The following is a 26077-nucleotide window of genomic DNA, read 5'->3' on the forward strand; positions in this document are numbered from 1 at the left end:
GGGCCCGGCGCGGGGCCGGTACCTTGGCGGCGGGCGGGGGAGGAGGCAGGTGAGCGCTCCCCCTGCCTTAAAGGGGCCGCCCCGCCCCGCCCGGCCCCGGGGGCGCCGGCTGCCAGCGCCGGGCACGGCGGGACGGGCACGGCGGGACGGGCACGGCGGGACGGGCACCGGGACGGGCCCCCGGCGAAACCCGCCCTGAGCGGCCCCCCGCGCGCCGCTGCTGGTGCCCGGCGTGGGCTGCGGGAGGGCGGAACAGCTCCAGGTGTGCGCCGGGTACCTGCTGTATCGCTTGTCCGTGTTTAAGTGCGGGAGCTTCTGGGCAACACGGACCAAACGACTGTGTTGGTGCTCCGGGAGGGCCGGGCACGGACCGGCTCCTGCGGCGAGGAAGCGCAGGTAGAGCTGTGCCTGGTTGCGGGAAGCCCAGAGCCGCTTTACCTGCAGGAGGTCAAGGGACAGGCAGGAGGACAAAGATACCTCACAGACCTTGCCGGCCTACACAATAAGCAATACACGGAGCACTGGCATCCAACTGTTGCTGGGGCTTTTCCTTCAGTCATCCTGGTGAAGACCAGGATGAGGAGGAAGGACTCATTTAAAGCAGGATAAAGAAATAGCTTTGTTGCAGTTAACGGAGGGCAGAAGGTTAGCATAAGGATATCATGGGAGAAAGCATGAAAAGCCTTGCTTCCTGGAAAGTTTAAGAAATGAGCTCTACAGGCTGACATTGGGTCAGAATTATGACCTTTCTCAAAACTGGCATGGAAATGGTAAGGAGTTACCTTCAAAGGCAGACCAGCTTGCTTTTTTGCAAGATAGCAAAGAGGTGACAGAGCATAGAAATGGCTGCCTTGGATAGAAATGTGTGAATTAATGGTCTTTGCAGCATATTCTATACACCCATTAAAAGGAAATGTACATAAAAGCTGGTGAATCTAGGCATAACTCTTGTTCTGAGGGGGAATGTTAACTTATTTCTCAATCAGATGGACAGTCAACCAGAGCCCCTGATTTGATACACTTCAAACCCTGTGTCTATGCACATATGAGGGGCAGAAAGAGACTTGAAAGTTCAAAGCAAATACTGATGATGTGATTTGGGGTTTTTGATCCAAGTTTGCATCTCCATTTATACTTTTTAGATTTAAGCACACCTGAAAATGTTCAAGAGCTTAGCCAAAGAACCTAAAAAAGAGTCTCCCAGGCAACTCTCACAAATTTCAAGTCTAAAAATCAGAACTAGATTTCTCTTTGCAAAAGACCTAACCTTAAGGAAACTGACACTGTGACAGATCTAACCCAGATCTAGAAAAGGCCTCTCTTTTCCCTCCCCAATACTCCTATGTTTTGTTCTTTGATTTGTGCCAGGAGTTTCTCCTCCTCCCACAGTTGTGTACTGTGAAAGTATTCACACATCTCCTTGAAGCAAACAGAACATGCATTTAGTGCTAACTGACACACATTGCCCATTTTCTTCCTTTCTAGCTGTATATTCATACCTCAGAATTTTGGCACCAACTGGTCCCAGTTCAGGTATTTTGAAATGAAGGCAGGCTAAGAATGGACATTGGCAGAAGGCTCCATCATCTGGCCTCATCAGTTTTCAGTGTTTACACCAGCAATAAATGTACTCCAAGGGGGCAATAGCCCTTTAGATGTTAGAGGAATATATATACAGAAGGAGAGGAAGAACAAGCTAAATTTAGCTAGCAGAAAGGAGACTTCTGCAGCATTTGGGTTTGTTTTGCTGACTGACATAAATGTATTATTACAAAGCAAAAAAAAGAATTTTTTTTTTACAAGTAAAGGAACCACCATAAAGAAACTACTTTTTCATACACAGGATTTGATGTTTCCAAGTCTTTTTTATTTTAAATAAGAGATAATCCCATTACATACGGTCACTGTGCTGGGGATAGAGGAATAATCCCATATATAACACCCTGAGACAGCATTTCTCACTTGTTACTAATGCTTAAGGAAAAATAAAGAAAGAAAACATCAAAGAGGGGGTCAGGATGATGGATCAGCAAGTCAGGAAGCAATTAGGTGAGCCTTATTGTACCTCAGAGAGTGGTGTTGGTTCCCGGCACTTCTGTTTCTGTTCTGGGAGTGTATCTGCTGATTGAAAGCAGTTGAACCAGAAAGCACAGTCTTAAAACTTCAGTATGAAAAGCGGGTTTGAAATTCCAGCACATACAGAAAATATTCCATGAAAGCAAATGACATTTTTACAAGCAACATTGCAGCTAGAGCCGGTGTTGCAAAACTGTCCTGTATTGCACATTGTCTTTTTCAGGCTCCAGCTTTCAGGACATTTTGTAGTGCCCTTGGAGAAGGAAAAAACTGAGTATGAACCAGAGCATCGTTTGTGCCACAACTTAAGCAATATCATTTAAATCAAACCACTACATGCAGCATACAGAAAAGCTTGTACTTAAATTATGACTGGTGTGGTCAGTATAGAAGTCAACTTTATGCTGTGCTTAACACACCCTGGCTGTGCTCCAAAATGACCCTTGGAATAGGAACTCCAGGACAATTACACAAAGCAGCAGCCCATTGCCACTGTAGTCCTCTTGGCCTCAGAAGCATCTGAGGATGTGACCAATGGCCCTTTCTCCCTGCCCTCAGATTTCCCCATTAAAATCCCTTGTTTTGCAATTGCTGCCAGGAGCACGTCTGGGATGTTCTGCCTGGGACGACCTCTGGCAGGGACAGGCAGCTTGTTACAGCACATGTACTGCTCTGCCTGTTGAGGACATGGTGCTTAGGGGGGATGTGTGATACAGGACCAGGCAACTTCTGGCAGAAGGGAGGCCAGCACAGCACAAGCTTTTTTTCCCCTGGAAAACCTGCTGTAACAGTCACCTAATCCTAGCCCATGCCATTTGTACATGGGGAAAAAGCAGCCCTGTGTCAGAGCCTAATAGCCCCAGTTTCATAAGCTATAGTGAAACAGAGACAAGGCTTTCCCACTTTGAGAAACTACACCAGAGCTTGCTGGCAGCTGCCTGCTCTGGCAAGTGATCATAGTAGTGAGCCCTGCCACAGATTTGTACCTGATCCTACACCAGCTCCTACTCCTCAAGGCAGTCCAGCTGCCACTTTAAAAATGACTCTACTTTAGAAACCTCACCTGTTCAGCTGGCGCCACACCAAAGGGAAAAAGAATGTTGTCAAGCTTCTTATGGTTTGAGGCAGTCACACTTTGGCCACAAACAGGGTAGCAGGACATGGAGGGGTTTGACTTTGTGCCAGCTACCTGGTGAACCCCTTTAAGTCCCACTGGAGCCAGTTGACAATGTAGGCTTCACAAACTGGCAATGGCAGTAGATGTGTTGCAGCTGGTGTCCCACACAGTAACTGGAGAAGTATAATGAACTCAGAACAGGAGACTTCAAAAAACTTTCCCTAGATCCACACATAATGGCAATCAACACAAGAACACCAAGAAAAAAAGGACTGCAGACATCATCGCATTGCAAGAATTTACAGTTATTAGTACGGCCAAAAAAAACACAGTAGTAACTAGCTGAGACAAACTCTGTTACAACAGAAGGTGGGGTACATCTAATGATAAATAAATAAATATATAAAAAATAAGTGCAGGTACATCTGTTCATATTTAAAGTTGGACACTGGTGTATAAGGTGAAATATTTCTAGACTGATATAATTATAGTATTAATTCTAATAAAAGAAATGCTGACTGTTGAAGAATAATGAGTAAAACTCAAGACTTTTTTTATATTGGGCTTACTAATGAAAGAAAACACAAAAACAATAAAATTGGTCCTCCCTTAATTTTGTCACATAAATGTCCAAGGTCACCATATGTAGTACTAGCAGTCACCTTATAGTATACAAAGCAGATGATTTCCCTTATTCATTCAGAACTGGGAGTTGTTGCTCATGAAAGGATCTCTGACAGCTGCAGAAAAGCTTTCACTTCACTTCCCCTGCAAACTCAGTGCAATGCTTCACAGCCAACTGGGGAAGCAGTGAAACTAATGGAGCCTCATTTCCCCCGCCTAACAAGGACTGAAGCCTGAGTGAAGTTACTTTGCTCATTATGCCTCCACTCATCTGGATTCTCTGATATCTGATAAGATTGGATCGTGTGCCACAGCATTACCTTCCAGGAGATGTCTTTTCAGAAGAGCACCTTTTCCTTATCATCTGTAATTTTGCAGGTTATAAGAGATGCAAAATACTTCTTGTAGAAACATTCTACTTGAATCAAAACATGGAATTGTAACGTGTCTTTTTTTTCCCTGCAAAAACTACTACATAGGGAAAATTTTCACGAGGCCACTAAAAACTAAAGCTACTCTTTTCAACACAGTCTGCAGTTACTCTGTGACACAACACAATGAGTCATGTGCCCATCATAGATACCATTAACAGTTGAAATACCAGCTCACTTTTGTCTGTCATCTTCATTCTTGTGGGTAAAATAAGTTGCTGCCTACTACATGGGGAAGGATCTGATCTTCAGTTGTTAAAATCAAAGTTTTATTTTTAAAAATCACAGTTAAGCAAATTTTATTAAGCCTACTCAATGGAATTCTTGTGGGATCCTCTTACACATCTCTGCTTATTTAATTTTAATCTTTTTTTTTATATACAGAGAAGAGAGTTTCCCCAGTAATACAATCTTCATAATTTTCATTTTTGAACTGCATATCCAGTTTGTCCTCATAACTAAAACTTGTCTCTAGGTTAATCCAATCTCCATCAGAATACAAGGATGTCTTTATTCTTAGCATTAGAGTGTCCAGCTGGGCATGGCTAGTAGAAGAACGTGTTCCTGTTTACAGGGAGAGTAAGAGAAAACTGGACTTCTTTTTGTCTAAAAAACCTTTTTTTTTTCCTATCACTGTGCAGTTTGTGTGTACTGAAGTTGTTTGAGCTCTTCTTCAGTTAGGGATTGTATGCTATGTGTATACAGCAAACTCATCTTTCTTTTGCTCTTGTAATAAGGTTTATCTACTGGGTTTAGGACAGTTTACAATCCTACAAAAGAGTCAGTTTTATTACTCCAGCAACCTCAGGAACTAGAGCATTATAGGAAATACGTGACTTCTATTTCATTATTTAGAATGTTTTGTTTAAATATATGTATCTAATGTACAGAAGAGTGCAATTAGAATTTTTATAAACAAGTAACATTCAGTGCTTGGCTGCTAATGCTCCAACATCTTCTGGAAGGCTGCAAAACATCAAAAACAAAAGCATATGAAACAATATTAATTATAATTGTTAACAATTACTGCCAATATGACATGCATAAACCTAGACCATCTTCCTCCACACTTTCTATAATCAGGGCTGTGTTATATAATATCAGCTTAACAGCTTCTTAGTTGACTTCCTGATGTAAAGATAAACATCATTATATAACCTGCCTATTTTAACTTTCCCAGTCAAATTAAGCAGAGAGGTTGGTGTGTTGTATGAAGTGACTTTGTCTGTGTGAAAACCTGATGCAAGAAATAAACCTTCAAAGAGCACGTTAGAGCCTCTTGAGCAGTGTTTTCCTGGGAGGAAGGCAGCAGTTGCTTTGGGGTGTGCCTGCCCAAATACTAACGGGAGTGTTTAGAAAGTAAATTCATGGATTTTTGTATGATCACATTACCCAGTTAAAACAATATCTATTAAAAATAAATTAAACTCTTCACATCCTATGAAAATGTAACAAATGGCCCCAAAATAGTAAGGTACTCTAGTTCAGGCAAAGCACAAGAAAAGGCTGTTAAACCTCACAGTGGGATTCAGACACAGGCTATGCAAAGTAGCACCTTCTCCTAGAAAGGACAGAAGTCACTCTTACTCGATGGAAATAAAGTAAATAACATGGAAGTGCTTTTTCTTTGTTTCTGTGGCACAGTTCACAGCATGCCTTGAAACAGAGCTGCTAGCCATTGCTCAGTTTACTCTGTGCTGATTTTCACCACCCCTGGAGTACAGAAAATGCTGTGCCTGAGCCACACGATCCAGCAGCACACAGCAAAATGATATCACAGCATATCGCATCAAGACACCTTTGTTTTCCCAACCCAAACAATGTAGTATTTGTAGTAGAAAGCATGGGATTGTGCCCAGCCTTGTGCCTCTTGCACAAGGGTGAGAGATACATACTCTGCTACCACCACACTGTCCATCATGTGCATCTGAAAAGACAAAAAGTCTTTGTATTTTGGGATTAGAGACGTGTACCTAGATTAGGTGAGTGGGAAAATAAAGGGAGTTTGGCAGTGATCTTTTTAGGAATCAAAATCATACTTTTCAGAAAGTACCTTGTTTCGAAATTAAGAGTTACTCTCCAAATAAACTGTTTTGTTGCAACGTATTAAGATGTTCTACTTCACACCAAACACTGAGCATTTCTAAACATTGCAGGAACACACTGAGCACGTGGAGCTCTTATAGTAACCCCTCTCTCTCCTGGAATGACAGGCAGCTAAACTTGTTTAAAATTCCTTCCTCCTGTGCTAACACCTACCTTTTGAGTTCACCCAATAACTGTAGAAATACATATCTGAGGACAATTAGCAGGAGCACAATCAGCACACTGCTGGATTGCCCTTCACAAATCGTGGCTCCATCTGTACCATTGTGCCTGTTACTGGCTACAGGCTGGGCTATGGGTACACAGGGCCCAAGCTTCCCATCTCCTGCCCCACCACACTCCCTGCTCCTTGAGATTGTAGAAGTTTTCTGCAGAGATCACCTGAGAGGGTGAGTTGCTGGAGCCAGCATGATAAATTGGCCCCCGTGGCTCACTGGTGGTGAGCAGGTAATTGAATTATCAGGCACACCTTCCCTTTAATGGGTTTTCTTCCTCCTTGTTTGTGTAGAAGCTTTGGGAGGATAAAAGCAAGTATGTACCACAGATGTGTGAAGGAAAAGAGCAGTGTTAAAATGGAATGCAGCTGGAGAGTGCAAGAAAAGATTTAGTCTCGTTTGGAATTTTATGCGTAATTAAAGGGAGAGGCTGCCAGTGACTGATGCTGAGGGTGAATCCTCCAGTGTCCCACTGAACAACTACAGAGCTGGAACAGTGAAGAAACTTGGGACATTGTCCAGCTTGCAGGGATCTGCTGATAAAGATGACCTAGGGCCTGCAGGAATTGCCCACAGTTAATGCATCCCGCCCTTCACTCCAGGAGCAAGCACTCAGTGGTGCTGAGATCCTGCAGGGTCCACACAGCTTTTCTGTTATATTTTGATATGTGTTTAGGTGCAGAAAATCCTTGCAAACCTGCCCATTTTTCACGAAAGTCCTCTGCAGAGAGCCTTCGTGTGGGTTTTGTAAAAACCACTCTTTAAATCCTAGTGGTATTATGCCTACTCTTACTGACTGTAAAAGGCGTGATCAGAGTCCAAAGTCCTGTCACTGACTCAAATGCAGATTCTTGTTTGTCCTTTCAGTAAATCCTCTGTTATAGATAACTCATTTAAGCTTTGTTACTTCTATATTACTTTTCTTGCCCTGATTGCTTCATCAAATACTGTTGCATGTTTAGGTCAATAAAAATTTTAACATCTTCTGGCTGTAAGTTCCCAAAGAGCTCACGTCAGGCTTCCAGAATCAGAATTACTTCTGAATACACTGACCTAAGCATTCTGCTGCTGTTGGCAAAGCTGCACAGACAGCTACCTTCTCCAGATGGGTTCAAGGGTCCAGCTAGATGTTCCAGAAATGTACAGGGAAGCTGGCTGCAGTAATCAAACATGCACACTCAAGGACAACATGTACTGTAAGGCTATTTACTATTGATATTCTAGTGCTTCTATTCGTTCTATTTGCTTTTTGTCCTCAAAATACAGCACTTCTGGAAGTAATCTATCAACCTTCCTTTTTTTTCAGATTTTCATTACTGGGGGAAAAAAATCTTCCGCTAACAACAGCTGGTTTTTTTGCAAGGTAAGAAGTGGTATCACCAGAGGCTGTACCACAGTCCTTCTCAGAACTGCACTACTGCAACAGCAGAGAACGTTGAGTAACAAGTTTGTCTGATACCAGGACTGACTCATAAAGACAAGAAATTTTGGAAGACAGGTGTAAGCTTGCAATTCTTGTCCCATTTTCCTGATAATTTGGAAATGTGGCCAAATAAAACATTAACTTGGTGGTGTGCAGGCCTCTCTCCTGGAATGGTTTGCACTTATGTATTTGCTAAATGCTGAAATCAGCAAAGTTTCTTTAAATGGATGCAGAGACTACATGGACTAAGAGGTAAAAAAAGAAATATTTTTCTTTCATCAGTAAATATTTTATACTTCACAGAGACAAGCTTATAGAAGAGGCATGGGGTGATGTGTAAAGATACAGCAAAAGGAAATGCTGTGAAGTTGGAATAGTGTAGAGATCAAAGTCATACCAGGCTAGAAACAAAAACAGTCAACAAAGGATGACTGTGAGCCCTTACCAAGGCCATGAAAGGGGAAGATAATTGACAGAGGCCTCAGGAGTGAGATTTACAGATAGGGCTATACTAACGGTCCTGCACAAAACACTTGTGAGACCTCACCTAGAGTTATACATAACCATGGCCATCTGTGTTCAACTAAGCTGAATTTGCACTAGAAGGTGGCAGAGCAGAAAATCTGGGATGTTGACCAGAGCAGAGGACTTCACAGGGTACCTTCAGATCAGCAAGGCTATTGGGCAAAAAAGAACAAGGGTCCCACAGAAAGCTTCCTGGGACATGAGCAGTGAGGTTTTGAGCTGCTTCCAAACTAGAAGAGTGGAGACAAGCCTCTCAGCTGGTTTCAAGGTGCAAGTTGATGCAGTCACACATCACTATAGACTGAACACAGAAAAATGTTCCTCTCAAAGCATGTAGTGTCCTTTTCCATCTCCTGGAGGCTTGGTGCCTTTCACCTCAAGTACTCACTGACTAGACTATTTTTTTAAATAGAAAAGTAATTTTCTCAGCCAGATTTGGGCTGCATCTATATTGAAATTGATCTATACTGAGGAGAAACAGTTTACAAAGACTTAGATTTTGGGTTTGCTTCATTCCAGCAAAATGTTTTTCATACAGAGTTCATCTTGTGCCTTCATTCTTGACGTTTCTGGGGTCCTCTGGTAGGTGGTTTGGACAGTGTTGTAGTGTACAGCAGCTTCAAGATAACTTGTTCAAAGTCAGGGATCCCAAGGACTATTCTGATAGCTGAGGACATCTCTAGCATAGTAAAATACTAGGTAAGCTCTCTAAGGTCAGTGGGAGGGGACAGGATAAAGCTGTGATAGCTTTGGGCTTGGTTTTTTACTGCTTTATGTTTAATCTTTTCAAGAATGGAACAGAAATCAGCTAATGAGAAAGAATAATATTCTGCTCACTGAAGCTGCACTGAATTTACATTTCTGCCTTAGGATAGCTGAGAAATTCCAGGCCTGAGCACTAAGGGTGGGCTTAAGAGAAGAGCTCAGTCCACCATCACTGGTCTGGATTCAAGGATGACTTCTCAGCTTCCTAATCAGAAACAGCTCAGTGTTCTCGCAGATCTCCTGACACCATGCAGATATAGAGCATGCCTCCTATTTCAGAAACTCACTAAGGATTTATTCAATTATTAATTAAAACCTATTTGGTTATGATTATTACATGCTGGAGGAAGCATCCAGTTTCATTGCAAACACTTCATTTAGACCCTCTGAAGACATTCCATCATGGAAAACAAAACTAGCAGTCCAAAGAAAGAAAACCATATCATTATGTATGGCATTACATTACAATTCAGAAGGGATTATCTCTGTTTCTATTCTCTTTAACAATACGATGAGACATGCTGGCTGTATTAATTATTGTTTGCTAAGGCTATTAGTGCAGGGTACAACTTCAGTGTAGTTCCAGTGAATTTCTGATGCCTCTTTGCCTCTGCAGATTTTTTTTTTGTCTGCTTTGGCTTAATGTAACTAAAAATGAAAATTTTGTGGCAAGTCTCTGCACAGCAAGCCACATGCTCATGTTTACATCAGAAGCAGCTCATACCTTCAAGGAATTAGCAACTGAGCTGTGCTAGTTTTTACATCTGTGGCTAGAATTAGCTGCTAGATACCCGTTGTATTTGTTTTATGTATAGGCCCACAGAACTGAAAGCATCAAAGTAATCTTGTATGAGTATAAAGCAACCTCAGCTCTTGCTTAATTCCTTATGTGAACTTCTTGGAGTTTCTGCAATTAGTCAGGAAGAGTTCCCTGCTGCTCCGCTGCTTCTCACTGCCCAGATTTCATAGCACTGTGCTATCCATGCTGGGCCGCAGCACCCTGCTGGCTGCAGCCACACCAGTGAGGGGACTGAAGGAGATTCAGCCCTCAGCCCTTGTTTCAGAAATTTCCTTACCCATGCAGTATAATAAGAAAACTATGTGGTCTAGCCCCCAGTAAGTTTAACTTTTCTACACAATACAAACACTTGCTGCTTTTTTAAATTTTGCAGTAGGTTATTTCTGTAAACTCTTTGGATGGGTGAAAAGTACTTTTGAAAATGTGGAAAACATAACACTCCCCTGCAGATTTTACCATCCCACACATGGGCCAACTCCATTTCATTGCTGGTGGCTGCAGGGGAAAGCAGACTTTAAGCCCAGGCAGTGAGAGTGCAATCCTCACAAAAGCATCTCTGCTAAAGCCAGGGAGATCACTCCACAATCATCACAGTCAGAGTGAAACCATCAGCCTTGTTCCATGACAGCTTCAGCAGTGATATATATTGAAAGCAGGACACTGGTTTTCATTTTACAGACCCCTAAAATCTTTTCAATAACTGTGCAGACCTGGGGAGTCATCCCTAGGCTCATTAAACAATATGTTTGATATCTCAGTGCACTTTTACAATGTAAACAATTTACAAAAACAGCCCAGCCTACAGAGATCCATAGTCCATTTGAGGAAAAGCACTCAGCTAGAAGGAAAGATGAGGTGGCATATGGGAAGTGCAAAATGAGCCCCTGCTAGTCCGTTGATGGAGTAGCACAAGCCAGCAGGGGTCCAGGGTGCCCAGCCTTATTATTTCTATCTAAAACTCACTGCTCCTGGTGGCCTCTTCATCCTGGAAAACTGTAAGGAGACACCACCATTCCCTAGGAGTTACTGAGAGGCTCAGCTGGAGACCAAGCTCCCCTCAATAGCCAAGATCTGTTAAGCTCTCTGAGGCTGAACAAGAGACAGCTTCAGAAGTGCCCCTCAGGAACGGGAACAGCTGGGGCAGGGCTGCAGGTAGTGTGACAGTGCTGTCCTACAGAGAGCTGCCCCCGGGGCTGACAGGGCAACAAGGGCCCTTGGGAACTGCCAGAGGCTTCCTGAAGCACAGGCATCCACCAGAGCATTCCTTTTGCTGTGAGCAAAAACAGGCTCTGCCAGAAGCAACCTCTCAACTTTCTTCTTCTCACTAAAGAGTGCATTACATGGGCTCGGATCTCTTGTACTGATCCCTCCAGCAGCACTTGCAGAACAAACCTTCCTAAAAACAACCACTCAGCTCCTTTCTGTCACTTGTGCAAAAGCATACATTCAGACAGGATATTTTATCTCTACTTATTCAACCTCTTATTCCTCTTCTTATTAGCAAGCACATTGCTGCCAGTATTCAAGCAGCTGCCTATTCAGTGGTGAGGTACCATCTGCAGGCAGAGCAGCTCCCCAGTAGTGCTGTGTCAGGGGTTCACCACTCCAGACCCCTCTGCACTAAAGTAGCTTTGAGTGAAGCCTTCTGTTAAAGCTCTCCTGTCCTCTCATGCACCCACATTCCTTTAGCTCTGCTCTTCACATTGCTGATCTATTTATATGGAACATACCTCATACATTTTGCATACATACTCATGTGCATATGTATACATGCTGCATGCAGTATACACCAGTATATATACCTTGTAGCCCACTGAAATAAGATTAAAACTCGTATTTTACCAATATTGTTTGACTAAATATTATACAGCAAGTTATCCAGGTTTGCTATCACATTCTGAAAATATCTTGGGTTTGTTGGTTGAGGTTCTTTGTTATTCTGCAGAGCGAATTTTTTGAAACTGTACCAGTCAGAATGAAGGGTGGGAGTGGTCTAAATTAGCAATGCTTTTGTGTGCCCATTTGCAGCTTTCCAGGTCACACACATGCTTCACAATCTGTACAGTATCAGTAAAAAATCTGTGCCTGTACTGAGCAGCATTCTGGAGCAGGTGAATAAAGCAGCACACTCTCTCACAGAGGGGAGAGTGGCCTGATTGTTTTCCCTAATGAACATTATTGGCAATTTTACTAAGCTGAGTTACAACAAGAAGTTCTCTACAAACTCACTGCTGCTTCCAGGTGTACAAAACACTCATCTGTACCTCTGACAATTTTTCTGGCTCTATAAGGCCACAGAACCACCATTTGGCTGCAGAATGCTTATGAGGAGACATTGATGTTTTTAATGCAGTCACCTCACACACTTCACAGCAGAACAGTCTATCTACACATTCCTTCTCCCTCAACTGCTTGTGAGATTATTCTGCTAAACACCCAACACTGCCTGCATTAGGGGTACAGCTGCAAAAGTAGCTGTTTCTGGCAGGCTGGTTACATCACTCCACGATGCTGCAGCAAACCTTGGGGCTGCTGTTTTTAATTTGGGCTATAATGCATCTTCAGAGCTGGCCTATCATAGAGGAAGGAGAAAGACTGTCTTTTCTCATCTTTCATCAGCAAAAGCAACAGGCAAAGCTTACACATCACCTGTGCTGTCCTGAGGCAGCAAAATTATCGTGTCAAGACAGTGATAAAGGGCAGATAGACTTGTCTGAGGCTGGAGTCCCTGCAGCTGAGGAGCTGACAGCATGAAGACAGACATCTGCCCCAAGCCCTGCTGTCCTGGATCAGTCCCCAGAATGCCCTGAGTGACCCAAGTGTGATCCCTCTGTGCCATTCCTTAGTACAGCAAAGTCTCGTCAAGGACTCCCAAAATACTCACATCCCACTGAAGGCAGCACTGCAGCTGCCTTTGGGCACAGAAACACACCAAGGGTCGGGAGTGATCAGGTATGGGCCCTGTCAGAGCAGATAGAAAGGCTGAAAGCCCAAGTGTGTTGGACTTCTTGCTCCTTCTTTCAAAAGGGTCTCACTTTCTCAATTGAATACCATCCTCAGACAGCTGCAGCCAATGCTCTGCTCTCATCAAGATTCAACTTCCTTAAAAATAAGAAGTGCCAGCATATCACCACTCATGAAACTTAGAATAGAAAAAAAGATACATATGTAAGTGCTTATACATAACTGTCTAAAGTTCTTAAGAGATTGCATGGAAAAGAGACATGGAAATTTCGCAGATTTTCAGATGACTCAGGGGGCATCCAAACAGTAAATGTGACTCATGGACTGTGTAGGCATGTACAGGTATGTGGGTAGGCTTCTGGAAGCCATATGGTTTCCTGCAGGAGCTGAATATCAGTACAAGCAGCACTGGGGAGAAGAAATGTGATGTTTTATCACATGACAAGCTACTTAGGCACTGTCTGTCCAAGAATTGCTAGTGCAGGGGAGTCTGGTGAGGGCTGGCTTCCACCAGCACTGCAGAATAGCATGGGTCCCCTAAAGAGTGGGATCTATTTACAGGAAACCCTTTGGAACACAATGAAATTTAGTGGGGTGAGAGGTAATTATATTCAAAAATAATTTGATTTCGTTGAGACTGGTCTTTGAAGACCTCTCTGTAGGAGACCACAGTCTGGCAGAAAAGGAACATTATTGTGACCCTGGCAATATACAGGCTTTGTGAAAGCAGCTGGAAGCAATTTCATCTGAACTCTAATAATGTTTAAAAATACACAGCCAAGCTTGGAACCAGAGCAAGAGACCTGCCCCACAGAGCCAAAGGAGCTGTACCTGCTTAGCTGTGAAATACTATAATGAACGATTCAGGTGAACTCCTCCAGTCCAAGAAGTGACATGCTGCAGTTGTCACTTCCTGGCACTAGACAGTGCAGACCCACTGGCTGCTGAGGATGAGGGAAGTATGAAAAGCAGCTACACCACCAGGGAAGTCAATAGCCACCTCCCACCTCTCCCAAGAGCCACAAGAATTTACAAGGTTGTTTTCCTTCAGGGGAAAGGAACAAGGAGGTACAAGAGAGACTTTGCGGATTTTGTGACTTTACACAAGTAGTATGAGCCTGGGCAGACCCTTGTCAACCAAAGGTGTGAGTGTGAGTAAGAGTGCAAGTGAGTGTGCCTGAGTGTGTGGGAGTGTGTAAGAGTGTGACTAAGAGTGTGTGTGGTTGTGTAAAAGTGTGTAAGAGTGTGTGTGAGTGTCATATTGACAGCTCCAGCAAGGCAAAAGAAAATTGAAGGAAGAGTGGATATTTTCCCCAATATTCCTCCTACAGCAAATTCTTCCCCCCTCTCTGGAGCCCAAAAAGAAACCAAAAAGGAGAGGTTAAATAGCAACTACAGTTCTGACACTCCAAAGGAGATTATTTTTAGTTAAAAGTCAGTATCAGTGCAACATAGAATCTGGTGGACATGGTGCATTTGGTCATACAGCTTCAGTCTCAATTCTGACATGAGCAGGAGAGAGGTGAGAAAACCAGAATGAATTCATGTTTATTTTGTCAGCCAAAGGTACCTAGGGACAGGAGGCTTGCATCCTGCTTTGGATCTAATGATATTGAGTGCCAGGAGATGGGGCATACTTACTTATGCTCACAACAAACCTGATCTGCTGCAGAGCTGGGGTCACACCTTCTCTGCACAGCACAGGTCCTTGGACTCCCTCTCCAAAGAAAACTCCCACAAAAAATGGGCCCTGTTCTGCCTGAAAGTATGAAAAGCCTAGAGAAAGCCTGTGTAGTGGGATGCAAATCTCCTTTTGAGATCTGTGCTTAAAGAGATAATCACTCTGTGGCATTTGACCCAGGGCCAAATCACTGTGGCTTTCAAAGTGATGGAAAACCCCTTCTCACCAAAGCAGAGAAAACACAGATAGCATAAAGTTATACTCTGTTTTGGGGGAGAGAATTTTGCTGATAAACACTTGTAGATGAGGTAAGTGCTGCTTTTACATTATAGCAGATTCAGTGAAGTAAAAGAGACAGAGACAACCATCTTGACCTAATAATACACGAGAAAAACTGGAATGACAGAAATAAAACACTAGTCTCTAGGTTGTCAGAGTGTCTGTGCTGATATGGGAAGAGGCAGGAAGACAGCAGAGAGAGAACAGGCTACAAAAACTGTGATCAACATGAAAATTTACTTCCAAAAGCTATTTGAAAAGTATGGACACTGAATAGGGAGCCCCACGTTCAGAAGCTCATTAGGATGTCTATCCACTATATCCTGTTGGCCTCTGAAGGAGCAGCCTTAACTGCTTTGAAATCTATTGCTGATACTAAGTTAGCAGGAGTCTTTCAGAATATTGCTGCTCCATCTTTTAGTTAGTGGATATAGAGAATATGGATTAGAGGGTCTCTCTTCCAGCTACCTGGACAACTATGACACCTTAAGACCTTAAAATTTCAGGACAATTAAGGTAAAAATGGAGATATTTTCTCACCTTCAAGAAATATGCCAGATCTGCTTGGACATGACCTGTCTCCCAGCAGTGGGCAGGGAGGCATGAGGGAAGTACTCAGTGGCAGAAGTACTTCTGATGTGGGAAAGAGATGCTGGAACTGCCGCTATGCCATGTATTACCCCTTGCCGTGTCCCAAAAGGAACTGCCTCCTGGCTGCCCTTCTCAGGCACATCACAGATGTCCTTGTCATCGGCCATCTGAGCCAGTTTATATCTAGGACACTTCAGACACACCAGCAAAAACAAAGCAGGCAATTACTAGCAATGTGTGAAGTGAGTACAAACTCAGGTGCTACGCCTAGTTCACTTGTAATTAATGCACTTCATGTTTCATTCTTGACTTGGCAAGATCAAGCCTTGTAGAAGCAAGTCAAGCACTACTAAATAGACAAGTTCTGAAAGTCTTATGTAGCTTTTAGATGTTAATCTTTTCCCAGAATAAGCAATTAATTTTAACTTAACATAGTAAAGATGTCTCTGTAAGGCTTGAACAAAACTGATCATGAAATAAACATAATCTAATTCTATCTCACTGATAGTGCAATTATCTGCACAAGCAGCTGGCTAGTCAGCTGGATCCCTGCCTCCACTGGAAGGGCAGAGCACTGAGCTCTGCTCCAGGGATGGCACATTCCCTAAGCAACAACCTGGCATGCCATGTCATCCCTGGAGTCAGAGACCTCCTCAGTCCAACGTGGATCTACTGGAACGGTTTCGCTACAGCAGCGCAGCTCAGGAAGGGCAGAAGTGGAGGGTCAGAAGGGATGTCAGGCCTTTTTAAAAGAAAATGCAACTGAAGTTTAGTAGGTCCCTGGATGGAGGCTCAGGTCCAGGTCATACTTCTAGGTGCCCCTTCCATCATGAGGAAAAGTGAGAGAAATGCCAAGTTGAGGTATAAAGGCAGTGAGCATGCTGTGATCCTCCCTGTGGGATCTGTGGGGACTTCAGGCTGCACCTCACTGCTACTGGGAGCAGTCCAGTGGGCACTTATCTTCCAGCTGGTCAGGCTGGAATGGGCACCATGCATGCACGGATGGCAGGGCATGGAACAGGTTTCTGTGGGACATCAGTAACTCTGGGCTGCTCCCGCCTGCACTCCCCAGTGGTGACTCTGGCTTGGGGGACAGAGCCCTGCAGACTCCCCAAGCCCTGTTGCTGTACAGAAAGAGCTGTGTGTGCCTGTGCAAGACATTGGTACTCTGACTTTGGGTGCTGTGAAAGAGACCAGAGGAGCCTGTGATGTGGGGAAAAGATTTCTCTTGCAACCTCTGTGGTGAGTTAATTGCTGTTGATTACAAACCTAGTGCAATCTTGTTAATTTGCAACACAGGACAACAGCCATTTAAGAGCAGTGCTGCATCCAGCTTCTCAAGCACAAAATTCTCACATTATTGAACAGCATGGGGCTGTTTAGGAAACAAATAGTATGCACTCCTGGTAAGGGTCAGGAGGGTCTGAGAGACAGATAACAGCTACTTGATTAGTAACGTGATGTGTTATATTCCATCAGATCTTCTGCAGTTGCAGCTTGCTCTCACAAAGGCCAGGTCCCTGCTGCTCTGGGCAGTGCAGGCAGAAGACCTGCTGTACAGTGCCCTGCTCCTGGCTAAGGAGCCCATCGTGCAGCTGAACCTCTGGATTCTCTCTCATCCATACTGCAGGAGCAGTCCTGTCCCTGTACATTGGCAGGGCAAGGAGCAGGAAAGAAGTGACCTGAGTGGCAAGGTCACTTGAGCAAGGCCACCCAGCAGGCCAGCAGCACAGCCACATGCAAGGCTCCACTGAATGCATGACCAAGATCTGGACACAGTGCCCCAAGTTTTCTCCAGGGCAGGGAGAAAATGAACTGATTTGCAGCTGGACACAAGTTTCCAGCCTTTCTGCTAAACAGCCCTTCAGGTGACACCCTCCGATATTCTGGCAGAGAAAGAGAAAGAACTGCTACTCCTCACTTAGAGACTTCAGTTGCCCTCCCAGAAGAACAAAAAGGGGAAATGGGATAAGGCCAGGCTGCACCAAAGCAGGGCAGGAAATATTCACTGTCTGTGGATGTGCGCTCAGGCAAGATCGACAATGTTCTCTTTCACCTCATCTTGTGAACAAAGACATTTCCTACTGCTGAGAGAAAAACCATCACATCTGTACATGATGCTTGACAATTTTTTATTCTAACACCACAGTAAATGATTGCTTTATATAACACATACTGAAAGGTGGGGTTTGTAACAAATTAGTTTTACCTTATTTTCTTTCGTTCAAATGTCATAATGTCACATATGCAGCTCTGCAGCATGCCTGCCTTCTCCCTAAGCTTACATTGTCCCTTCCCAGAGGAATGGGAGCAAGAGCAGCTCTACTGAGCTGCAGATTTCTTTGTGGCTGTCCCTGATGGATGATGGTGACATAAGCTGGCTGTCTTGGGGATTTCACATAAGCTGAAGCTTGGAAGGCTGAGCTACAAGAGAAGCGTCAAAGCACCCAGGAGCCCAAAATAGGAAGGAGAAGGAGGCGTGTGGACTGAAGTGGCTCAAAAGGACTAGGTCTGGACAGCAGATTAAATATAAATTGCCATGAATGTAGGGTGGGTCTAAACCATCTCCAGCAAGACAGGAATGAGGTATCCTGCAGGCACAGAGAGTAGAGTGCTCATAAATAAAAATACCTCCCCTCTTTTCCCTGCAACCAAAGCAAGAAATCCCAAATCAAAGTCTTGTTCAGTTAAAAGCTATTAGTACTGAAAATATTTTGGATCAATTGGAAAAGATAAGTTTTGAAGCAGTAAAATACAGGTAACAGTGACCAGAAAGGAAAGAAGCCAAGTGAGTATGGAGGCTCCTGATGTAGTCTGAAAGCACTGGTTGCTACCTTCTACACCATCAGAGGCATCTGGAGTGACACCCAGATACAAACAAGGCTTTCACAGCTCATGTGGGAATTAAAGTACAGTTTCAGCCTCAGTTGTTGCTAACATTACTGCAGCTGGGAGTGAAGGTGTGCAGCTGCAGAACCTCTTTAGGGATGGATCATCAACCTGTGCAGGCTGACACTCAGAAAAAAACAGTAATATAAAAAAACCCAGAACACCGAGATATGAAACTTCAAGCTTTGACTTGCTAATATATTCTCACAGAGTGTGAAGCTGGGGCAATAGCATGCAGCTGTGTTTTATGGATGTGTGTGAAAAGGGCAGGGATGAAATCACTGAACTGCTGTTGTCACGTTCAGGGATGACTGATAGAGTTCAGGAAGGGGAAGTGTTCATCATCCCTGACGAGCTGTATGTGAACAGCGATGAGAAATGCTGTCATTCCACTGCTAAATCCAAATCAACACATTCACCTTTAATCTAGTGCATTTTAAAAAGCATTAGTCAGATTGGCACATGACGCTGGTTACCCCAGAAGGAATAGTAAGTAAAGCTTAGAGGCTTCTAAGCAGTTTATAGGCTGTACATTATGCTTGAGTGCCTCCTCTAAGTAAAAACCCACAAAATCCTTCATCTCCAACACCTTCAGGAGCAGCAGAACTGACAAGAAGCCACGTAAGGAGCTGACACAAGTCACAGGGTCAGCCCCCAGCACAGAGGTACTACCTCGCAGCAGAGCAGATGTCCCTGCAGGGCTGTCCCACCACCACCACAGGCACCAAGGCACTTCAACATCTTGCTTGCTGACTCTGCATCAGCATGTGACACCTCCCAGACCTCCAGGATTATACATCTATCCCTGTTCTACATACCACAGTCACTCTGGACTCTGTGGTTCACTGCCCCCGAGATCAAGGGAGTTCATATCTGTGTGAGATCCTATGTGAGTAAGTAGAAGTACACAGTCATGAAAGCATGGTGGAGAAAATAATCCTAATAGGAACTGGGGGAGAACTCCCAGCAAGGAACCAGATCCTGCCTGGTGCCTCTGTAGGGGATGACTGGACACAATTCCCTTTGCAGGTCAACGTTATTCATATGTAAATCAAAAGCTGGTTCAAAGGGTTCTGTTGAATTCTTGATTCCCCCTGACTCCGGCTTTCACTTTTTCCTCTCTATGCCAAGAGCTTAGTCAGAAGTCTTTTGATCACTGGAAACATCTCAATTACATTATTGACCAGAATGTGAGTATCTGCAAACTGCAACAGGGGAAAGCGTTAGCTGTCCAAGTTTGAGGGTATGGAGGAAGCTTGTGTGCTATTAATTTTTAGCTAAAGCTGACAGAGAGGAGGCTAAAACCAGCTGTGATCCTCTCTGCCAGTTCCTTCAAGGGCACAGCAGCCACGAAGGTTGCATTGTGCCCACATAATCACAGGCACCTCATGGCTGTGTGTGAAGTTTTGAATTCCCTCTGTTAAGGGAAGGAATTGCACAGGAGGTGGTTTTTGCATCCTTAGAGGCAACTTGGCAAGCCCCAAAAATGCTTTGTTCCGAAGGCGAGGCTTTGTAGGAGTGCCCCATCACCTGATCCGCATGAATAAGCCTTTTCCTATTTAAGCTTCACTCCCAGCTGGTGGACCATGAACTGCTGAGCCCTTACTGAAAGGCAGGGCTGATGGAGGCAGGAGAGCCAAGGAGTTAAGCAGTCACCAGCCAGTGAACAGGAGAGCAGAGATTTAGCTGTGCGTGGAGCAGAGACAAAGGTGAGGCTGATTACAGAGGCAGAGTGAAGGGAGAGCATAGACACAGGAGACTGCAGTGCCACAGGATGTATGGAGCCCATCAGAGAGACACACGGTGATGGGAGCTCCAGTGTATACTGGCAGAGCTTGTGAAAAGGGAATGGATAAGAATACATTATTGTCAATCAAGAGCATACTAATTTACAACAAACCTCTAAGAAACCTCCCTCTGATCCCAAATTCCCAATTCCAAAAGGCAAATTGATCATCTCTAGGAAATGAGAAATTGGCTAAGCTGAGGAATTCAAGACCAAAAGTGGAAGAAAAGCTATTAAGCTGCATGGTACTTGTATCTCATCCAAAAGAGGTAAGGTCTGAAGCAGCACAGCAGCCAAAGGCACACTTAACCACCTTAGAAGAGTAGTTGGAGCATGCAGAAATTCTCAACGGAATGGAATAGGGAATAAAAGCAAAGGCACCAATACACATGGGTCAAAAGCATCTGGTTATCACCTCTGGCAATCCTCAGACCAAATGACACCTCACAGGAGGTGTTACACAAACAGACAAGTTTAGTCAGCTACATGAGAAAAAGTAGATCAAAGGAAGGAGAAGAGAGGGTCTTTCTACAGAGAAAATGGGTAAATGCTAATCTCAGGATGGCCCCAAGCCAAATTAACTCTTTGCCTAACTTTCCAATATAAAACTAATAATGTTGGACATGATGTAAGAAGCAAGATAGATAATGCAATAAATAAATACTAATTCACCATTTTTTCAGTGCAGAGATGGGGGAAATAACCATTATTTTGCATATTGGAGTGGACTGACATAAGAGGCTGCAGAAACAGCAGGATTTGAGCACATCTGGGGCATTAGGATGTGACTAGGGAAATGCAAAACAATATCTGTTCTTAAGAAGGGAGAAGTGATAAGGAAAGGTTGAGGCTTGGTAGTTTAACTGCAGTAGGAAGCCAGGTCTTAAAACAAATTTTGAAATAGTACAAGATAATGAAGAATAAAATAACAATAAATGTGGACTTTGCAAAGAGGAATGTTGTCAGACTTTGTTCTTTCTTCCTTTGAAAGTCAAATGAAGACTTGGAGCTCATCCCTTTGAACTTCAGAGAAGTGGCTGACACGCCATCAAAGGGGGATTAACAAACTGAAGATGCTTCTTCTAAAAGACAAGGAACAAAAGGAATGGGCTGCAAGGGAGGAAACAGAAACAAGCTTTGGGAGAGGCAGGATGAGCCTGAAGCGGAATCACTATCACAGGTCCATAAGGGTCTGCCGTCAAGTCTGATATGTGGTTTGACTCTCAGGCACAAAAGCAGAAGCTTGCTCTTGCTTTCCACATTCAGGAGAGCTGGATTAATTTCAACAGACATGAAAGAGCGCACCAGCAGGAAACCAGCCTGCTCCAGCAAGGACTAAATGTCTGGATAGTTCTGCAAAACACAACAAGGAGACCTTGTTCCTCTGTAGAAGACACTAGAGAACAGGCACAAGAGAGGAAACAGTTATTTCAGCCACTAAGAGCAGCAGCAGCCCTCCCACCACTGGGACAGTGGAACAAGAAGCCAAACCCATTTCCAGATCAAAAGGGATTTACTTGTGAAGAGCAGCAGACAGGGCAGGATAATGGGTGCAGTTAGAGACAACAACACCAGCGAAGTCCTCCCCTTCCCTAGAAACACCACTCCTCTCTTGCAGCCTGCTTCTCTCTACCCATGGAACTTCACTTCAGACTGTGCCAAAGTGCTTGTATGGCCACAGTACCTGCAGTGCTGCCAGGAAGAGCTGGGAGCGGGCAGAGGTGCTCTGGTGCTGCCAGGACAGACCCCTTGGTGACAGCAGGTGCTCCAGGAGCTCCAGCTTACGAGTAATTCAGGAGCATTTCTGGCAGCATTAGTCACCACCCTTGTCCGGACATATTCTGGCATAATGACACAGACATTGCTTCATGGTGGTCAAATCTCTTGGCTCATAAAATAGTAGTTGGAGAGTTGGAGTTTCCTGCCTTTCATAAAAGCCAGGAGCCCTTCACTCTCCAGCTCATTCATGGAAGATAAAAATCTCTTGGCACAAATCCTTGCCTCACTTGGAGGGTAATTACATTGTTCAGGCTCTGCAGAGCACTTAATACATCTCTGCCCTGTTAATCTCCAGCAAAGATTGTGACTGACATAGCTGAGTACCAGCTAGGTACTGCCAGCGAAAGTGTAGAGGAGGCTCTTTACCCATGCATTCCTTTTCTCTCCCATCTCCACAACCAGCAACAAGCTGTGGGATTGCACAAACCCAGCTTGTCATTCTGCCCCTTGCATCTCTAACCTGTCTCACCACTGGGGACATGTCCAGAGTTCTGCAGCACTGAGGAAATCCATGACTTGTTCAGCAAGGGTGGAAAAAGACATGCAACCCAAAGGCATCTTGGCTGGGTGCAGAAGGTGGAAATGACCCTGTATTGGGGAAATGTTCCCAGAAATACCATGTGCCTGTATGCACTAAAAGTGCCTGGACCTCCTGGTTCTCCTTAGGACCTGCATACAGCGATGGTGAGAGCCAGCCAGCATCAGGTGTGTCCTTCTGTTCTGTTAGATAATGGCACCACGCCACTGAAGTCAGTACAGTTCAAAGAAATTAAGCAGCACAATTTTAATTAAAATTGTAAACTAATGAAGCAGGTTCCCAGGGGACATGGTAAAATATCCATTGCTGAGGCTTCACAGCAAGGCTAATTGCATAGCCAGAAAATTAAAAAACCTTGGTTTGGAACAACTGTGGGAACTGTGCAGAGATGTCTGCACCTCCTTCAGAGACCAGACTTCCCAACACATTTATCCACCTAGTCCTTGCCTCATGGCTTGTTGCAGATATTCACCAGCCATTTCCCATCACTATTTAACTAATGTGTTCATACAGACTGTCCAGCCCTCATCCTAAAGCTGTATCACCTTTGGAGCCGTCATCTTATCCCTGCGAGTCTGGAGAGCTCATTTAAAGCTGCTGCTGCCTGCTAGTGGTGCAGTGCTTTGTGTCAGGCCAGCAGCAGAAAAGGCTTTTACTATCACCATATTTAGAAGTGTAGTCAGTCATGGCTCTGCCTTTGCAATTCAGAACTACAGAACTGAGCAAAAAAAGCACAGTTCTACAAAAGATAATATTCAGAAAGGGATTTGATCTAAGCAGGGCCATTCCGGGTGTTCCCACAGGGCCCTACACCCATTCCAGCAGTGCCACAGTGAGAGCAGGAGCACTAATCCCTTGGGTTTTTGCTCCACCAACACTAGTACTTTTAGAGGCTGAGCACTATAATTCACTGCTAATAATAACAACAACAAATCAGCACTTCTGCTCTATTAGACAGCTATAGGGCACCACATACTGCTCAGCCAGTGTGGTTTTTGTCAAGGTGGCAAAGAGCTCTTGCACTGCTCCTACAGCTATGGGTTCTCAGTGTCTGCAGCTCATCAAGCTCTCAGCAAAGCCTGGGTAGCAATACTGGGACCACCACCATGCTCAGAGGAAGGAGAGCTGAGCTTTCTCCAGCCTTCCCTTGTGCTGCCCACACTAGGTTTCTTCAGCTCTTGATGGCACAGGGCATAAATAGAGAGGATGCATTCACTTTATGAAGCTGATGAGAGATTATCCACAGGGTCTGAGCACCAGGACATTTTGCTATTGCAGTGGGGCAGCTCACCAGAGCAAGCTCTGGTCACCAGCTGTGTATGCCTGTAGGACTTGACCCTCAGTTACTGCACACCTTCAAGCCCTTAAATTCAAGCATGAGCCCCAAGCTGCATCCCCCCAAAGCCTCTCCACATCTGCCAGAGCTGTCTATGCCTGTGATATCACACAGCTTCAGCTCTCCCAGACAAAAGAATGGAGCCACAGTGAAATCCACAGATGAATCCCGCTCCCAGTCTATAAACCCAGCAATCTAGGATAACTTTTCTACCTCCCAAATCCAGTCTTTAGTAATGCCCCAGTTCCTGCAGGTTAGCGGTCTCCATCCCTCATGTTCACAGTGAACAGCTGGGGAAACAACAATTTTGGAAAGCATGCAGCAGTGATCCGAAGAACCTGACAAGGACACCACAACCAGTGTTGATAAAGTGTTAGCTGTACTGTCAGGGACACATCAGAGGAGAGACACCACTGTCCCACCCATTGCTGCAGAGCAGCACCCACCCTTCAGGAGCAGTCCTTGGATTCAAAGGCAGAGGGGAGCTCAGGAATGCCAAAAGGCTTCCACAGGGAAAAAAACCACAAACTATCTGCATTTCTGTAGTGTACTTGTTGCTGCCTGTCATGGATCAAGGAAGGTCCCACCTGCTCCATCTGGCCTCCCTGGGGACAAGATTGGAGGAGGGGAAGATGAGCACTATCGCAGCAACAGCCAGCAACCAAAGCTATCTGGCCCCCTGCTCCCCAAACAGGCCTGAACCTTTCTCAAAAGCTAGGGCAGGGAGAAACTGAAAATTACAGTTCTGGTTCTAAATCCATGATGAGGTTTCTTTGTTAGAGTAGCAATCACATACACACTTCTCAGAAGAGAATAATTTGCTATTCTTTTCAAGAGCCAGTAGGGAGATGCACGTGCAGCATTTGGGGCACAGCAAGGGCTTGTCCTAGGTCATCATCCTCCCCCTGCAAGCACTGCAGCATTTCTCTGTTCTGCTGCCCATTAATTCCCTGCATCACTTGCCTTGCACTCAGTAGAAATGACCTCAACAGAGGCCTCTGGAAACATCTGGGTGGCAAACTGATACATGTTTGTTCTTTTTGGTAAAAGAACAATCTTGAGCAATAATAAACACTCACTCTAATAGAGAAGTTTAGTTTTATATTCATGTCTCCTCTAGTAATTGTATTCACAGAATTGCATATTTCAAAGCATCTCTGTTCTATTTCCCTTCTTGTGTACTTACTTCAACAGTGGTTATAACTCACTGCAGTGCCAGCTGAATTAACATCGAAATATTTGCACAGAGTCAAAATACCAAGTCTCCTGGAAAACCAGAAAAATATTCAAATAGGTGATTTTTTCAAGTGACCTACTTCTCTAGTGAGAAATTTTCGTGATGCAGAAAGTTATTAAAAAACAAGTTTTCATATGTAAATTCACATTAATAACTCTGAGTTGTACCCCCAATTCTCTTTTTAATTTTTGTCTGAAGCAGCAATTCCTTGGCATAATCAGTACAACTTGATTCTGCTCTGTCATCTATGTGAGAAGGGAACAGGTAGAGAAACAGCTTTGAATTGAATCACCAAAAGCTTCCTGATTTACTTCCTACCAGAAACACAAAGCAAAACCAAGGACCTCATGAGGACATGCAATAGCTTTTCTACCAGTTGACTTTAAAAAACACAACAGGATCATATTGGTTCAGTGGGACAACTCTTAAAAGTAGCACCTAGAAAATACAGTTTAAGTACATCGTAATAATACCTGAAACATGAGTCAGTGTACCAAGCAGTAAAAAAACCTCAAAACAACCAGCTTTAAAGCCAACAGGAGCTGAGGGGCTCATCATCTCTGAAGATGGATGCTTTTTGAGACCACCAAGCGGGTATACAAAGCTAGTTGGAGACCCAGCTTAGGAGATTGTGCCAATTGGCACAGTCTAACCAGATAAATCTGAGTCAAGACTTTGCTTCACCCATTAGTCAACTTAACCTAGTCTTTTTTCAGGATAAAAGATCTCCCCCATCCAGCCTTGTCTCTTCAGGGCCAGCAGCAGCAGCAGATTGTACACCTGCATTCCTACAGCAGCATAATTTCTATCTTTACTTCCCACCTCAGCCCCCTTCCCCTCTGACTTCCAGGTTAGAGGGGTTTTTTCTAAATTCAGAGCATCTAACAAGGGTTTCCTTTATTGTAAATCCATAAGT

General features: G+C 44.2%; 1 protein-coding gene across 1 annotated transcript in view; it reads right to left on the bottom strand.

Moving 5' to 3' along the window:
• Positions 1–1845: 1845 nt before the first annotated feature.
• LOC121671235 (D-beta-hydroxybutyrate dehydrogenase, mitochondrial) overlaps positions 1846–26077 on the bottom strand; it is a 60459-nt gene continuing 36227 nt past the window's right edge. Inside the window, exon 8 of the mRNA XM_042042557.1 lies at positions 1846–5214. The gene's annotated coding sequence lies outside the window, so the exon portion shown is untranslated. The remainder of the gene's footprint in view (positions 5215–26077) is intronic.

Source organism: Corvus kubaryi, unplaced genomic scaffold (assembly GCF_017639235.1).
Source record: "Corvus kubaryi isolate FWS band 111438036 unplaced genomic scaffold, C.kubaryi_AGA036_p1.0 37397, whole genome shotgun sequence".
Classification (NCBI taxonomy): domain Eukaryota; kingdom Metazoa; phylum Chordata; class Aves; order Passeriformes; family Corvidae; genus Corvus; species Corvus kubaryi.